The 20,000-nt window shown below is 39.6% G+C and overlaps 1 protein-coding gene across 1 annotated transcript in view; it reads left to right on the forward strand.

Annotated features, from left to right (window-relative positions):
* Nucleotides 1-9,635: 9,635 nt before the first annotated feature.
* Nucleotides 9,636-20,000, forward strand: part of LOC135571192 (NLR family CARD domain-containing protein 3-like) — a 133,751-nt gene continuing 123,386 nt past the window's right edge. Inside the window, exons 1-2 of the mRNA XM_065016976.1 lie at nt 9,636-9,676; nt 14,641-14,708. The gene's annotated coding sequence lies outside the window, so the exon portion shown is untranslated. The remainder of the gene's footprint in view (nt 9,677-14,640; nt 14,709-20,000) is intronic.

The raw sequence follows: 20,000 nt of genomic DNA on the forward strand, positions 1-20,000 counted from the left end.
GTGAATGAATGGACTGATGTAGCTGACAGTGAATGAATGGGCTGATGTAGCTGACAGTGAATGAATGGGCTGATGTAGCTGACAGTGAATGAATGGGCTGATGTAGCTGACAGTGAATGAATGGGCTGATGTAGCTGACAGAATGAATGGACTGATGTAGCTGACAGTGAATGAATGGGCTGATGTAGCTGACAGTGAATGAATGGGCTGATGTAGATGACAGTTAATGAATGGGCTGCATAAACCAAACAGAAACTGATAATTGTGCACAACTTCAAAACTGTATTTCAATGAACTGAATGATGAGGGTGAAGAAGGTGATTGAATTTAGAACAAGGTAAGAATTGCTATTCCTCTGTCCTGCACTTGTTTGTTCAGGAGAACTGTACCTGTGGGAAATGACAAACTGTTGTTACACTGAGGTTGTGATTCTAAGAGAAACTAAAATGACCTGGTTGTCATGTATTATAGTCTCTAAAAGGAAACATATTACCACCGTCTCTTATTGTCCTTTCATAATGCATCCTGATTTACAAAGTTATTATTATTGTTAGATATTCTCACAGAACAGATTTGCACTAATGAAAAATGCCCCTTAGATATGAATGTAACCTTTATTTAATCTTTATTTAACCTTTATTTAACCTTTATTTTACCTTCATTTAACTAGGCAAGTCAGTTAAGAACAAATTCTTATTTTCAATGACGGCCTAGGAACAGTGGCTTAACTGCCTGTTCAGGGGCAGAACGACAGATTTGTACCTTGTTAGGTCGGGGATTGAACTTGCAACCTTCCGGTTACTAGTCCAACGCTCTAACCACTAGGAGGTGTCCACATGGTCTGATAAACACTCCTAACAACCCCACCACTAGGCTAGGTGTCCACATGGTCTGATAAACACTCCTAACAACCAGACCACTAGGAGGTGTCCACATGGTCTGATAAACACTCCTAACAACCAGACCACTAGGAGGTGTCCACATGGTCTGATAAACACTCCTAACAACCCCACCACTAGGAGGTGTCCACATGGTCTGATTAACACTCCTAACAACCCACCACTAGGAGGTGTCCACATGGTCTGATTAACACTCCTAACAACCCCACCACTAGGAGGTGTCCACATGGTCTGATTAACACTCCTAACAACCAGACCACTAGGAGGTGTCACATGGTCTGATAAACACTCCTAACAACCAGACCACTAGGAGGTGTCCACATGGTCTGATAAACACTCCTAACAACCCCACCACTGGAGGTGTCCACATGGTCTGATTAACACTCCTAACAACCCCACCACTAGAGGTGTCCACATGGTCTGATTAACACTCCTAACAACCCCACCACTAGGAGGTGTCCACATGGTCTGATTAACACTCCTAACAACCAGACCACTAGGAGGTGTCCACATGGTCTGATAAACACTCCTAACAACCCCACCACTAGGAGGTGTCCACATGGTCTGATAAACACTCCTAACAACCCCACCACTAGGAGGTGTCCACATGGTCTGATGAACACTCCTAACAACCCCACCACTAGGAGGTGTCCACATGGTCTGATAAACACTCCTAACAACCCCACCACTAGGAGGTATCCACATGGTCTGATGAACACTCCTAACAACCCGACCACTAGGAGGTGTCCACATGGTCTGATGAACACTCCTAACAACCCCACCACTAGGAGGTGTCCACATGGTCTGATAAACACTCCTAACAACCCCACCACTAGGAGGTGTCCACATGGTCTGATAAACACTCCTAACAACCCCACCACTAGGAGGTGTCCACATGGTCTGATAAACACTAATAACAACCCCACCACTAGGATGTGTCCACATGGTCTGATTTACACTCCTAACAACCAGACCACTAGGAGGTGTCCACATGGTCTGATAAACACTCCTACAACCAGACCACTAGGAGGTGTCCACATGGTCTGATGAACACTCCTAACAACCCGACCACTAGGAGGTGTCCACATGGTCTGATAAACACTAATAACAACCCCACCACTAGGAGGTGTCCACATGGTCTGATAAACACTCCTAACAACCAGACCACTAGGAGGTGTACACATGGTCTGACAAACACTCCTAACAACCAGACCACTAGGAGGTGTCCACGTGGTCTGATTAACACTCCTAACAACCAGACTACTAGGAGATGTCCACATGGTCTGATTAACACTCCTAACAACCAGACCACTAGGAGGTGTCCACATGGTCTGATAAACACTCCTAACAACCCCACCACTAGGAGGTGTCCACATGGTCTGATTAACACTCCTAATAACCCCACCACTAGGAGGTGTCCACATGGTCTGATAAACACTCCTAACAACCCCATCACCAGGAGGTGTCCACATGGTCTGATTAACACTCCTAACAACCAGACCACTAGGAGGTGTCCACATGGTCTGATTAACACTCCTAACAACCAGACCACTAGGAGATGTCCACATGGTCTGATTAACACTCCTAACAACCAGACCACTAGGAGGTGTCCACATGGTCTGATGAACACTCCTAACAACCCGACCACTAGGAGGTGTCCACATGGTCTGATAAACACTAATAACAACCCCACCACTAGGAGGTGTCCACATGGTCTGATAAACACTCCTAACAACCAGACCACTAGGAGGTGTACACATGGTCTGACAAACACTCCTAACAACCAGACCACTAGGAGGTGTCCACGTGGTCTGATTAACACTCCTAACAACCAGACTACTAGGAGATGTCCACATGGTCTGATTAACACTCCTAACAACCAGACCACTAGGAGGTGTCCACATGGTCTGATAAACACTCCTAACAACCCCACCACTAGGAGGTGTCCACATGGTCTGATTAACACTCCTAATAACCCCACCACTAGGAGGTGTCCACATGGTCTGATAAACACTCTAACAACCCCATCACCAGGAGGTGTCCACATGGTCTGATTAACACTCCTAACAACCAGACCACTAGGAGGTGTCCACATGGTCTGATTAACACTCCTAACAACCAGACCACTAGGAGATGTCCACATGGTCTGATTAACACTCCTAACAACCAGACCACTAGGAGGTGTCCACATGGTCTGATAAACACTCCTAACAACCCCACCACTAGGAGGTGTCCACATGGTCTGATAAACACTCCTAACAACCAGACCACTAGGAGGTGTCCACATGTTCTGATTAACACTCCTAACAACCAGACCACTAGGATGTGTCCACATGGTCTGATTAACACTCCTAACAACCAGACCACTAGGAGGTGTCCACATGGTCTGATAAACACTCCTAACAACCCCACCACTAGGAGGTGTCCACATGGTCTGATTAACACTCCTAACAACCAGACCACTAGGTGTCCACATGGTCTGATGAACACTCCTAACAACCCGACCACTAGGAGGTGTCCACATGGTCTGATAAACACTAATAACAACCCCACCACTAGGAGGTGACCACATGGTCTGATAAACACTCCTAACAACCAGACCACTAGGAGGTGTCCACATGGTCTGATAAACACTCCTAACAACCCCACCACTAGGAGGTGCCCACATGGTCTGATAAACACTCCTAACAACCCCACCACTAGGAGGTGTCCACATGGTCTGATAAACACTCCTAACAACCCCACCACTAGGAGGTGTCCACATGGTCTGATAAACACTCCTAACAACCCCACCACTAGGAGGTGTCCACATGGTCTGAAAAACACTCCTAACAACCCCACCACTAGGAGGTCTCCACATGGTCTGATAAACACTCCTAACAACCAGACCACTAGGAGGTGTCCACATGGTCTGATTAACACTCCTAACAACCAGACTACTAGGAGGTGTCCACATGGTCTGATTAACACTCCTAACAACCAGACCACTAGGATGTGTCCACATGGTCTGATTAACACTCCTAACAACCAGACCACTAGGAGGTGTCCACATGGTCTGATAAACACTAATAACAACCCCACCACTAGGAGGTGTCCACATGGTCTGATAAACACTCCTAACAACCCCACCACTAGGAGGTGTCCACATGGTCTGATAAACACTAATAACAACCCCACCACTAGGATGTGTCCACATGGTCTGATTTACACTCCTAACAACCAGACCACTAGGAGGTGTCCACATGGTCTGATAAACACTCCTACAACCAGACCACTAGGAGGTGTCCACATGGTCTGATGAACACTCCTAACAACCCGACCACTAGGAGGTGTCCACATGGTCTGATAAACACTAATAACAACCCCACCACTAGGAGGTGTCCACATGGTCTGATAAACACTCCTAACAACCAGACCACTAGGAGGTGTACACATGGTCTGACAAACACTCCTAACAACCAGACCACTAGGAGGTGTCCACGTGGTCTGATTAACACTCCTAACAACCAGACTACTAGGAGATGTCCACATGGTCTGATTAACACTCCTAACAACCAGACCACTAGGAGGTGTCCACATGGTCTGATAAACACTCCTAACAACCCCACCACTAGGAGGTGTCCACATGGTCTGATTAACACTCCTAATAACCCCACCACTAGGAGGTGTCCACATGGTCTGATAAACACTCCTAACAACCCCATCACCAGGAGGTGTCCACATGGTCTGATTAACACTCCTAACAACCAGACCACTAGGAGGTGTCCACATGGTCTGATTAACACTCCTAACAACCAGACCACTAGGAGATGTCCACATGGTCTGATTAACACTCCTAACAACCAGACCACTAGGAGGTGTCCACATGGTCTGATAAACACTCCTAACAACCCCACCACTAGGAGGTGTCCACATGGTCTGATAAACACTCCTAACAACCAGACCACTAGGAGGTGTCCACATGTTCTGATTAACACTCCTAACAACCAGACCACTAGGATGTGTCCACATAGTCTGATTAACACTCCTAACAACCAGACCACTAGGAGGTGTCCACATGGTCTGATAAACACTCCTAACAACCCCACCACTAGGAGGTGTCCACATGGTCTGATTAACACTCCTAACAACCAGACCACTAGGTGTCCACATGGTCTGATGAACACTCCTAACAACCCGACCACTAGGAGGTGTCCACATGGTCTGATAAACACTAATAACAACCCCACCACTAGGAGGTGTCCACATGGTCTGATAAACACTCCTAACAACCAGACCACTAGGAGGTGTCCACATGGTCTGATAAACACTCCTAACAACCCCACCACTAGGAGGTGTCCACATGGTCTGATAAACACTCCTAACAACCCCACCACTAGGAGGTGTCCACATGGTCTGATAAACACTCCTAACAACCCCACCACTAGGAGGTGTCCACATGGTCTGATAAACACTCCTAACAACCCCACCACTAGGAGGTGTCCACATGGTCTGAAAAACACTCCTAACAACCCCACCACTAGGAGGTCTCCACATGGTCTGATAAACACTCCGAACAACCAGACCACTAGGAGGTGTCCACATGGTCTGATTAACACTCCTAACAACCAGACCACTAGGATGTGTCCACATGGTCTGATTAACACTCCTAACAACCAGACCACTAGGAGGTGTCCACATGGTCTGATAAACACTAATAACAACCCCACCACTAGGAGGTGTCCACATGGTCTGATAAACACTCCTAACAACCCCACCACTAGGAGGTGTCCACATGGTCTGATAAACACTCCTAACAACCCCACCACTAGGAGGTGTCCACATGGTCTGAAAAACACTCCTAACAACCCCACCACTAGGAGGTCTCCACATGGTCTGATAAACACTCCGAACAACCAGACCACTAGGAGGTGTCCACATGGTCTGATTAACACTCCTAACAACCAGACCACTAGGATGTGTCCACATGGTCTGATTAACACTCCTAACAACCAGACCACTAGGAGGTGTCCACATGGTCTGATAAACACTAATAACAACCCCACCACTAGGAGGTGTCCACATGGTCTGATAAACACTCCTAACAACCCCACCACTAGGAGGTGTCCACATGGTCTGATAAACACTCCTAACTACCCACCACTAGGAGGTGTCCACATGGTCTGATAAACACTCCTAACAACCCCACCACTAGGAGGTGTCCACATGGTCTGATAAACACTCCTAACTACCCACCACTAGGAGGTGTCCACATGGTCTGATAAAAACTCCTAACAACCCCACCACTAGGAGGTGTCCACATGGTCTGATAAACACTCCTAACAACCCCACCACTAGGAGATGTCCACATGGTCCTAAAGCTGGTTCCTAGGGGACCAGTACTACTATGGTTGACCCTGTAAAACAACACTTTTCACTGCATGTGACAATAAAACATTACAATTCTTTCTCAATTACAACATTTAGTTTAACAATGTTGGTTATAAACCTTGTTGACATTCATCCAAGGACACCTTGACTTGCATTACATTCTCAGTGCAGAACAACATCCTCATGTTATTGACCAACCAGAAATGTCACATATCTGTTTGACTGTAACCCTGGATGAGGAATGTGTGAACTATCCTGTCATCTCTTTGGGTGACCACATTGGAACATTCTAGTCTTTAAGGACATGAACTGGCAGAACAGGTTTCAGCAAAGTATGGAGTCAATGTTTTCAGGAAGGTGTAACCATGATGATGGGAGGGACAGGAGGCAGACTAAGTGCAAAGACCTGAACTACTGTCCTACAGAGACAAACAGCATCTACACAAACAGCCACCTGAACTACTGTCCTACAAAGACAAACAGCATCTACACAAACAGCCACCTGAACTACTGTCCTACCGAGACAAACAGCATCTACACAAACAGCCACCTGAACTACTGTCCTACAGAGACAAACAGCATCTACACAAACAGCCACCTGAACTACTGTCCTACAGAGACAAACAGCATCTACACAAACAGCCACCTGAACCACTGTCCTACAAAGACAAACAGCCACCTGAACTACTGTCCTTCAAAGACAAACAGCCACCTGAACTACTGTCCTACAAAGACAAACAGCATCTACACAAACAGCCACCTGAGCTACTGTCCTACAAAGAAAAACAGCCACCTGAACTACTGTCCTACAAAGACAAACAGCCACCTGAACTACTGTCCTAAAAAGACAAACAGCATCTACACAAACAGCCACCTGAACTACTGTCCTACAGAGACAAACAGCCACCTGATCTACTGTCCTACAAAGACAAACAGCATCTACACAAACAGCCACCTGAACTACTGTCCTACAGAGACAAACAGCCACCTGATCTACTGTCCTACAAAGACAAACAGCATCTACACAAACAGCCACCTGAACTACTGTCCTACAAAGACAAACAGTATCTACACAAACAGCCACCTGAACTACTGTCCTACAAAGACAAACAGCCACCTGAACTACTGTCCTACAAAGACAAACAGCCACCTGAACTACTGTCCTACAAAGACAAATAGCATCTACACAATCAGCCACTGAACTACTGTCCTACAAAGACAAACAGCATCTACACAAACAGCCACCTGAACTACTGTCCTACAAAGACAAACAGCATCTATACAAACAGCCACCTGAACTACTGTCCTACAGAGACAAACAGCATCTACACAAACAGCCACCTGAACTACTGTCCTACAAAGACAAACATCATCTACACAAACAGCCACCTGAACTACTATCCTACAAAGACAAACATCCACCTGAACTACTGTCCTACAGAGACAAACAGCCACCTGATCTACTGTCCTACAAAGACAAACATCATCTACACAAACAGCCACCTGAACTACTATCCTACAAAGACAAACATCCACCTGAACTACTGTCCTACAAAGACAAAGAGCATCTACACAATCTGGGAATCTGAGAAAAATGGCTTTAAAGTTTGTTTTCTAGTCCATGCATATTAACCATGACCACTGATCTGACCTATGACCCCTAAGTACTGATACTACACTCTGCCTTGGTCTGACCTATGACCCCTAAGTACTGATACTATACTCTGCCTTGGTCTGACCTATGACCCCTAAGTACTGATACTACACTCTGCCTTGGTATGACCTATGACCCCTAAGTATTGATACTACACTCTGCCTTGGTCTGACCTTAAACAGCTGTCTGGGTAATGAAACAGCAAAGTGCAGCATCTAGAAATCTAAATGTGTTGATCCAGATTTATTGTTGTTTTTCTGTTTGATGGAAACAGTTTGAGTTCTAACTACATTCCAACTGTATTTAATGGTGTTATGTAGTTGTGTTGTCATGTTGTATTGTAGTAACCCTCAACTGTATTTAATTGTGTTATGTAGTTGTGTTGTCATGTTGTATTGTAGTAACCCTCAACTGTATTTAATGGTGTTATGTAGTTGTGTTGTCATGTTGTATTGTAGTAACCCTCAACTGTATTTAATGGTGTTATATAGTTGTGTTGTCATGTTGTATTGTAGTAACCCTCAACTGTATTTAATGGTGTTATGTAGTTGTGTTGTCATGTTGTATTGTAGTAACCCTCAACTGTATTTAATGGTGTTATGTAGTTGTGTTGTCATGTTGTATTGTAGTAACCCTCAACTGTATTTAATGGTGTTATGTAGTTGTGTTGTCATGTTGTATTGTAGTAACCCTCAGCTGTATTTAATGGTGTTATGTAGTTGTGTTGTCATGTTGTATTGTAGTAACCCTCAACTGTATTTAATGGTGTTATGTAGTTGTGTTGTCATGTTGTGAATGTTGTATTGTAGCAGGCCTAACCCTCAACATTTTCTGGTGATGGAGAGAGACACAGACAAGACACAGACACAGCAACAGAATAGGATATGATGGAGAGAGACACCAGACAAGACACAGAGACAACAACAGAATAGGATATGATGGAGAGAGACACCAGACAAGACACAGAGACAGCAACAGAATAGGATATGATGGAGAGAGACACCAGACAAGACACAGACACAGCAACAGAGGAATAGGATATGATGGAGAGAGACACAGACAAGACACAGACACAGCAACAGAGGAATAGGATATGATGGAGAGAGACACCAGACAAGACACAGAGACAGCAACAGAATAGGATATGATGGAGAGAGACACCAGACAAGACACAGACACAGCAACAGAGGAATAGGATATGATGGAGAGAGACACAGACAAGACACCGAGACAACAACAGAATAGGATATGATGGAGAGACACACCAGACAGGACACAGACAGCAACAGAGGAATAGGATATGATGGAGAGAGACACCAGACAAGACACCGAGACAGCAACAGAATAGGATATGACGGAGAGAGACACCAGACAAGACACAGACACAGCAACAGAGGAATAGGATATGATGGAGAGAGACACCAGACAAGACACAGAGACAGCAACAGACTAGGATATGATGGAGAGAGACACAGACAAGACACAGACACAGCAACAGAATAGGATATGATGGAGAGAGACACCAGACAAGACACGGAGACAGCAACAGACGACACAGAGAAAGTGATGGAGAGAGACAGAAGAATAGAGTTCCAGACAGTTGTAGAATGTATGCCAAGACACATTTTAAGAGCTATAAAGAGAGAGGGAGAGAGAACAGGCAGAACCTGATATGTAAATGAGCAGAGCAAATGAAAGCAACTTTTGACAAACTGATGATCATTCAGACTCTGTTTCTATTGAGAGATAAAAGGTAAGACGACGATTGCTATGTGTATTCATATAGTTGATGATATTGTTGTGTGTATTCATATAGTTGATGATATTGTTGTGTGTATTCATATAGTTGATGATATTGTTGTGTATTCATATAGTTGATGATATTGTTATATTCATATAGTTGATGATATTGTTATGTGTATTCATATAGTTGATGATATTGTTATATTCATATAGTTGATGATATTGTTGTGTGTATTCATATAGTTGATGATATTGTTATATTCATAGAGTTGATGATATTGTTATATTCATATAGTTGATGATATTGTTATGTGTATTCATATAGTTGATGATATTGTTGTGTGTTTTCATATAGTTGATGATATTGTTGTGTGTATTCATATAGTTGATGATATTGTTGTGTGTTTTCATATAGTTGATGATATTGTTATATTCATATAGTTGATGATATTGTTGTGTGTATTCATATAGTTGATGATATTGTTATGTGTGTTCATATAGTTGATTCTATTTTTGGTGGATGTATTCTTGATTCTAAGAGTCTATAGACCAGGGTGATCTCCTACTGTATCATAGGTCTATAGACCAGGGTGATCTCCTACTGTATCATAGGCCTATAGACCAGGGTGATCTCCTACTGTATCATAGGCCTATAGACCAGGGTGATCTCCTACTGTATCATAGGCCTATAGACCAGGGTGATCTCCTGTATCATAGGTCTATAGACCAGGGTGATCTCCTACTGTATCATAGGCCTATAGACCAGGGTGATCTCCTACTGTATCATAGGTCTATAGACCAGGTGATTCCTACTGTATCATAGGTCTATAGACCAGGGTGATCTCCTACTGTATCATAGGTCTATAGACCAGGTGATCTCCTACTGTATCATAGGCCTATAGACCAGGGTGATCTCCTACTGTATCATAGGTCTATAGACCAGGGTGATCTCCTACTGTATCATAGGTCTATAGACCAGGGTGATCTCCTACTGTATCATAGGTCTATAGACCAGGGTGATCTCCTACTGTATCATAGGTCTATAGACCAGGGTGATCTCCTACTGTATCATAGGTCTATAGACCAGGGTGATCTCCTACTGTATCATAGGCCTATAGACCAGGGTGATCTCTACTGTATCATAGGTCTATAGACAGGGTGATCTCCTACTGTATCATAGGTCTATAGACTTGTCTTCTCAAAACAGGCTTAAAAATACAACAATCAACAATCAAACATTTTCTGTTAATGCTGTTAATGCTTTTCAATCAGGAAGGTTTGTTGTGTGAAAGAGAGACAAATAAATATTGTGGAGAGACTGACAACAACTTACACTTCCTCAAAACAGGTTTGTGTGTTCATTAGTTCCACCGTAGCAAAACACTTGGCAACAGAAACCGTTTAGGTCACATTGTACAGCGTTTACAGTGAACTGTTTAGGTCACATTGTACAGCGTTTACAGTGAACTGTTTAGGTCACGTTGTACAGCGTTTACAGTGAACTGTTTAGGTCACATTGTACAGCGTTTACAGTGAACTGTTTAGGTCACATTGTACAGCGTTTACAGTGAACTGTTTAGGTCACATTGTACAGCGTTTACAGTGAACTGTTTAAGTCACGATGTACAGCGTTACAGTGAACTGTTTAGGTCATGTTGTACAGCGTTTACAGTGAACTGTTTAGGTCACATTGTACAGCGTTTACAGTGAACTGTTTAGGTCACGTTGTACAGCGTTTACAGTGAACTGTTTAGGTCACATTGTACAGCGTTTACAGTGAACTGTTTAGGTCACATTGTACAGCGTTTACAGTGAACTGTTTAGGTCACATTGTACAGCGTTTACAGTGAACTGTTTAGGTCACATTGTACAGCGTTTACAGTGAACTGTTTAGGTCACATTTGTACAGCGTTTACAGTGAACTGTTTAGGTCACGTTGTACAGCGTTTACAGTGAACTGTTTAGGTCACATTGTACAGCGTTTACAGTGAACTGTTTAGGTCACATTGTACAGCGTTTACAGTGAACTGTTTAGGTCACATTGTACAGCGTTTACAGTGAACTGTTTAGGTCACATTGTACAGCGTTTACATTGAACTGTTTAGGTCACGTTGTACAGCGTTTACAGTGAACTGTTTAGGTCATAATCGGCTGCCTTTAATTGGGAACCATACCAAAAACACCAACATAGAAATAGGAAAACTAGAACACCCCCCTAGTCATGCCTTGATCTACAACACCATAGAGAACCAAGGGCTCTCTGTGGTCAGGGCGTGACAGCAACATTTTAAAACTGTTGGCTGTGGAGTAAACTAATGAATACAACCCAGGTTGTAGCCTACAACTCGGCATGTTGATACCTGCCTGATGCTGAAACCTGAACGTAGCTTGAGGGGTAAACTATGATACTAGCCAGATATACTGGTTTTCTAAAAATAGCCAGGTTCAGTTAGCTTCACATTCCAGCTCAGGCCTCATCCATTAGAATATACAGAACAGAACAGAAAATATCTCAATGACTTGACATGTTCTGGTTGTGAATTCAGGCTACAAGGTGAGAATCCTGCCAGGGATTATTATAAAGTGTGTAGAGACATTAAATGTCTGGTGTAATGTTAGTATAGTGAAGTATAACACTCCTAACAGTAGACAAATTAAATGTCTGGTGTAATGTTAGTATAGTGAAGTAAAACACTCCTAACAGTAGATACAATAAATGTATGGTGTAATGTTAGTATAGTGAAGTAAAACACTCCTAACAGTAGATAAATTAAATGTCTGGTGTAATGTTAGTATAGTGAAGTAAAACACTCCTAACAGTAGATAAATTAAATGTCTGGTGTAATGTTAGTATAGTGAAGTAAAACACTCCTAACAGTAGATAAATTAAATGTCTGGTGTAATGTTAGCATAGTGAATGACAGTAAAACACTCCTAACAGTCTACTTCTACTGAGACAGGTTGGTGTCAGTTTAATCATTCAACATGGAGCTGACTGGACGTGGTCAAGTCAAATTCAATATATCAATATTCATATATTATAGTTCTACATTTAACATTTCATATGATAATGTAATTATATCATAGTTCCTCTATAGTGTAGTGACCCTCTACATTTCATATGATAATGTAATTATATCATAGTTCCTCTACATTTCATATGATAATGTAATTGTATCATAGTTCCTCTATAGTGTAGAGGTCCTCTACATTTCATATGATAATGTAATTGTATCATAGTTCCTCTATAGTGTAGTGATCCTCACTATATGAGCCACGTCACAATTCCAACCAAGTTACCCAATTGGTGCCAATGGTGCGATGCGTAGGTTGTTCACCTTTAACACATGCAACCTGGGTTCACTTCCCTGCCCGCTGTTTGCTACATTGGTGTCTGAGACATGCTTTTGTGTGAGCCAGGTAACAATTCCCACCATGTGGGTTAACCCTATTGGTGCAATACGTAGGTTGTTGACCTCCCTGCCTGCTGTTTTCAAGTATATTAACAGCACAGGCTGCCTGTAGGGTGTTGACCTCCCTGCCTGCTGTTTTCAACTATATTAACAGCACAGGCTGCCTGTAGGGTGTTGACCTCCCTGCCTGCTGTTTTCAACTATATTAACAGCACAGGCTGCCTGTAGGGTGTTGACCTCCCTGCCCGCTGTTTTCAACTATATTAACAGCACAGGCTGCCTGTAGGGTGTTGACCTCCCTGCCTGCTGTTTTCAACTATATTAACAGCACATGCTGCCTGTAGGGTGTTGACCTCCCTGCCTGCTGTTTTCAACTATATTAACAGCACAGGCTGCCTGTAGGGTGTTGACCTCCCCTGCCTGCTGTTTTCAACTATATTAACAGCACAGGCTGCCTGTAGGGTGTTGACCTCCTGCCTGCTGTTTTCAACTATATTAACAGCACAGGCTGCCTGTAGGGTGTTGACCTCCCTGCCTGCTGTTTTCAACTATATTAACAGCACAGGCTGCCTGTAGGGTGTTGACCTCCCTGCCTGCTGTTTTCAACTATATTAACAGCACAGGCTGCCTGTAGGGTGTTGACCTCCCTGCCTGCTGTTTTCAACTATATTAACAGCACAGGCTGCCTGTAGGGTGTTGACCTCCCTGCCTGCTGTTTTCAACTATATTAACAGCACAGGCTGCCTGTAGGGTGTTGACCTCCCTGCCTGCTGTTTTCAACTATATTAACAGCACAGGCTGCCCGTAGGGTGTTGACCTCCCTGCCTGCTGTTTTCAACTATATTAACAGCACAGGCTGCCCGACATTCGTTGAACAAAGAGACACAATAATACGAGTGAAAGGATTTTAGGATAATATCAGTAAGTGTTGATTTAGAGTTGTCTTCTGGGTTCAGCCTTCTAGTTGCCTTTATCAACAGGTTGAAATGTAATAAATGACATCACAATGACATGTCCTCAGAGTTGGAAAGATCCTACATCTGAACACATTATTTAACATGGTGACATGGTGCTGCTAGTGAAAGAAAACATTAAGAGACAGAATACAGGCGGTGCAGTTTGCACAAAGTTTACGTACAACAATATATTGAACTAGGTAGAGTGAGCATAGAGCTAAAGGCTGTAACCACGGGGAAGAAACTGTTCAGATTGGGGTCTATAACATCCAATCACAGAGGTTTACAGCAGCTGACAGTTGCAACTTCATTGCTAATAACTCAAACTTCCTTTTTCAGATGAAGACATCATCTCTGTACAGATGTAGGATCTGAATTTGATCACCCTGTTGCAGGAAAACTAAAACTCGCAGTGTATTTGATGTCTTAAAAGGCTTCTGAAGTTTGTCATTTCCACCTTTCTGCTTTAAAATGTTAATTATAATCCACATAATTTTTCTGCTTCAGTAAACTGTCTCAAATTAAGATCCTACATCTGTAGCAAAACACCTGTCTTCATGTATTCTCCTTTGACCGATTGACATCTTTTATTTACTGTTGTTTAGGCTGGTTGAATGAGTTGCCTATGAAAGCTACTTCATCTGTAAGAAAACAGGCGGCTGCACCAGTGACTGTAAGTTATGTGATTTCCTCATATGAAATTAGAAGTATGTTTGTAGCCTACGCAGTTATAAAATGGCTGTTGAAACTGTGGCACATATTTCTCAGTACATTAGAAGTCAGATAAATGTGTTGAGACGTAGGAAAGATGGGCAAACTCTCGTTGGTCTTGGCTTTCTACAAACTATTATAAGGTTAGTCGATGTCAGACATTCAATTGTCAGAGTAGGTTGGAGCTACGATCACTTATCATGCTGACAAACCTGATGGTTTCTGTGAACTGATCTGAACAGGTTTAGGCTGGTCATCTATGATATGTAGGTTATATACAGTACATTCTCTGTCCTGCTACTGGAAGGTCTATAACATTATGTGAACTGATCTGAACAGGTTTAGACTGGTCATCTATGATATGTAGGTTATATACAGTACATTCTCTGTCCTGCTACTGGTAGGACTATAACATTATGTGAACTGACCTGAACAGGTTTAGACTGATCATCTATGATATGTAGGTTATAGCCGAGGTATAGACCTTGATCTGCATATCACTAACAAACCACTACTATACATTATAACCTAGTCTACTTTACATAATATAACATCTACATATCACTAACAACCCACTACTATACATTATAACCTAGTCTACTTTACATAATATAACATCTACATATCACTAACAACCCACTACTATACATTATAACCTATTCTACTTTACATAATATAACATCTACATATCACTAACAACCCACTACTATACATTATAACCTAGTCTACTTTGCATAATATAACATCTACATATAACTAACAACCCCCTACTATACATTATAACCTAGTCTACTTTACATAATATAACATATCACTAACAACCCACTACTATACATTATAACATAGTCTACTTTACATAATATAACATATCACTAACAACCCACTACTATACATTATAACCTAGTCTACCTTACATAATATAACATCTACATATCACTAACAAACCACTACTATACATTATAACCTAGTCTACTTTACATAATATAACATCTACATATCACTAACAACCCACTACTATACATTATAACCTAGTCTACTTTACATAATATAACATCTACATATCACTAACAACCCACTACTATACATTATAACCTAGTCTACTTCACATAATATAACATATCACTAACAACCCACTACTATACAATATAACCTAGTCTACTTTACATAATATAACATCTACATACCTAGTCTACTTTACATAATATAACATTTCACTAACAACCCACTACTATACATTATAACCTAGTCTACTTCACATAATATAACATATCACTAACAACCCACTACTATACAATATAACCTAGTCTACTTTACATAATATAACATCTACATACCTAGTCTACTTTACATAATATAACATTTCACTAACAACCCACTACTATACATTATAACCTAGTCTACTTCACATAATATAACATATCACTAACAACCCACTACTATACAATATAACCTAGTCTACTTTACATAATATAACATCTACATATCACTAACAACCCACTACTATACATTATAACCTAGTCTACTTTACATAATATAACATCTACATATCACTAACAACCCACTACTATACATTATAACCTAGTCTACTTTACATAATATAACATATCACTAACAACCCACTACTATACATTACAACCTAGTCTACTTTACATAATATAACATCTACATATCACTAACAACCCACTACTATACATTATAACCTAGTCTACTTTACATAATATAACATCTACATATCACTAACAACCCACTGCTATACATTATAACCTAGTCTACTTTACATAATATAACATCTACATATCACTAACAACCCACTGCTATACATTATAACCTAGTCTACTTTACATAATATAACATCTACATATCACTAACAACCCACTACTATACATTATAACCTAGTCTACTTTACATAATATAACATCTACATATCACTAACAACCCACTACTATACATTATAACCTAGTCTACTTTACATAATATAACATCTACATATCACTAACAACCCACTACTATACATTATAACCTAGTCTACTTTACATAATATAACATCTACATATCACTAACAACCCACTGCTATACATTATAACCTAGCCTACTTTACATAATATAACATATCACTAACAACCCACTATTATACATTATAACCTAGTCTACTTTACATAATATAACATCTACATATCACTAACAACCCACTACTATACATTACAACCTAGTCTACTTTACATAATATAACATCTACATATCACTAACAACCCACTACTATACATTACAACCTAGTCTACTTTACATAATATAACATCTACATATCACTAACAACCCACTACTATACATTATAACCTAGTCTACTTTACATAATATAACATCTACATATCACTAACAACCCACTACTATACATTATAACCTAGCCTACTTTACATAATATAACATATCACTAACAACCCACTACTATACATTATAACCTAGTCTACTATACATAATATAACATCTGCATATCACTAACAACCCACTACTATACATTACAACCTAGTCTACTTTACATAATATAACATCTACATATCACTAACAACCCACTACTATACATTATAACCTAGTCTACTTTGCATAATATAACATCTACATATCACTAACAACCCACTACTATACATTATAACCTAGTCTACTTTACATAATATAACATCTACATATCACTAACAACCCACTACTATACATTATAACCTAGTCTACTTTACATAATATAACATTTCACTAACAACCCACTACTATACATTATAACCTAGTCTACTTCACATAATATAACATATCACTAACAACCCACTACTATACATTATAACCTAGTCTACTTTACATAATATAACATCTACATATCACTAACAACCCACTACTATACATTATAACCTAGTCTACTTTACATAATATAACATTTCACTAACAACCCACTACTATACAATATAACCTAGTCTACTTTACATAATATAACATCTACATATCACTAACAACCCACTACTATACATTATAACCTAGTCTACTTTACATAATATAACATCTACATATCACTAACAACCCACTACTATACATTATAACCTAGTCTACTTTACATAATATAACATCTACATATCACTAACAACCCACTGCTATACATTATAACCTAGTCTACTTTACATAATATAACATCTACATATCACTAACAACCCACTACTATACATTATAACCTAGTCTACTTTACATAATATAACATCTACATATCACTAACAACCCACTACTATACATTATAACCTAGTCTACTTTACATAATATAACATCTACATATCACTAACAACCCACTACTATACATTATAACCTAGTCTACTTTACATAATATAACATCTACATATCACTAACAACCCACTACTATACATTATAACCTAGTCTACTTTACATAATATAACATCTACATATCACTAACAACCCACTACTATACATTATAACCTAGTCTACTTTACATAATATAACATCTACATATCACTAACAACCCACTGCTATACATTATAACCTAGCCTACTTTACATAATATAACATATCACTAACAACCCACTATTATACATTATAACCTAGTCTACTTTACATAATATAACATCTACATATCACTAACAACCCACTACTATACATTACAACCTAGTCTACTTTACATAATATAACATCTACATATCACTAACAACCCACTACTATACATTACAACCTAGTCTACTTTACATAATATAACATCTACATATCACTAACAACCCACTACTATACATTATAACCTAGTCTACTTTACATAATATAACATCTACATATCACTAACAACCCACTACTATACACTATAAACTAGTCTACTTTACATAATATAACATCTACATATCACTAACAACCCACCACTATACATTATAACCTAGTCTACTTTACATAATATAACATCTACATATCACTAACAACCCACCACTATACATTATAACCTAGTCTACTTTACATAATATAACATCTACATATCACTAACAACCCACCACTATACATTATAACCTAGTCTACTTTACATAATATAACATCTGCATATCACTAACAACCCACTACTATACATTATGACCTAGTCTACTTTACATAATATAACATCTACATATCACTAACAACCCACTGCTATACATTATAACCTAGCCTACTTTACATAATATAACATATCACTAACAACCCACTATTATACATTATAACCTAGTCTACTTTACATAATATAACATCTACATATCACTAACAACCCACTACTATACATTACAACCTAGTCTACTTTACATAATATAACATCTACATATCACTAACAACCCACTACTATACATTACAACCTAGTCTACTTTACATAATATAACATCTACATATCACTAACAACCCACTACTATACATTATAACCTAGTCTACTTTACATAATATAACATCTACATATCACTAACAACCCACTACTATACACTATAAACTAGTCTACTTTACATAATATAACATCTACATATCACTAACAACCCACCACTATACATTATAACCTAGTCTACTTTACATAACATAACATCTACATATCACTAACAACCCACCACTATACATTATAACCTAGTCTACTTTACATAATATAACATCTACATATCACTAACAACCCACCACTATACATTATAACCTAGTCTACTTTACATAATATAACATATCACTAACAACCCACTACTATACATTATAACCTAGTCTACTTTACATAATATAACATCTGCATATCACTAACAACCCACTACTATACATTATGACCTAGTCTACTTTACATAATATAACATCTACATATCACTAACAACCCACCACTATACATTATAACCTAGTCTACTTTACATAATATAACATCTACATATCACTAACAACCCACTACTATACATTATAACCTAGTCTACTTTACATAATATAACATCTATATATCACTAACAACCCACTACTATACATTATAACCTAGTCTACTTTACATAATATAACATCTACATATCACTAACAACCCACTACATACATTAATAACCATAATATAGTCTATGTCACTGTATACATTATAACCTAGTCAACATAATATAACATATTAACCCACTACTATACATTATAACCTAGTCACTTTACATAATATAACAACATATCACTAACAACCCACTACTATACATTATAACCTAGTCTACTTTACATAATATAACATCTACATATCACTAACAACCCACTACTATACATTATAACCTAG

Source organism: Oncorhynchus nerka, unplaced genomic scaffold (assembly GCF_034236695.1).
Source record: "Oncorhynchus nerka isolate Pitt River unplaced genomic scaffold, Oner_Uvic_2.0 unplaced_scaffold_701, whole genome shotgun sequence".
NCBI classification, from domain to species: domain Eukaryota; kingdom Metazoa; phylum Chordata; class Actinopteri; order Salmoniformes; family Salmonidae; genus Oncorhynchus; species Oncorhynchus nerka.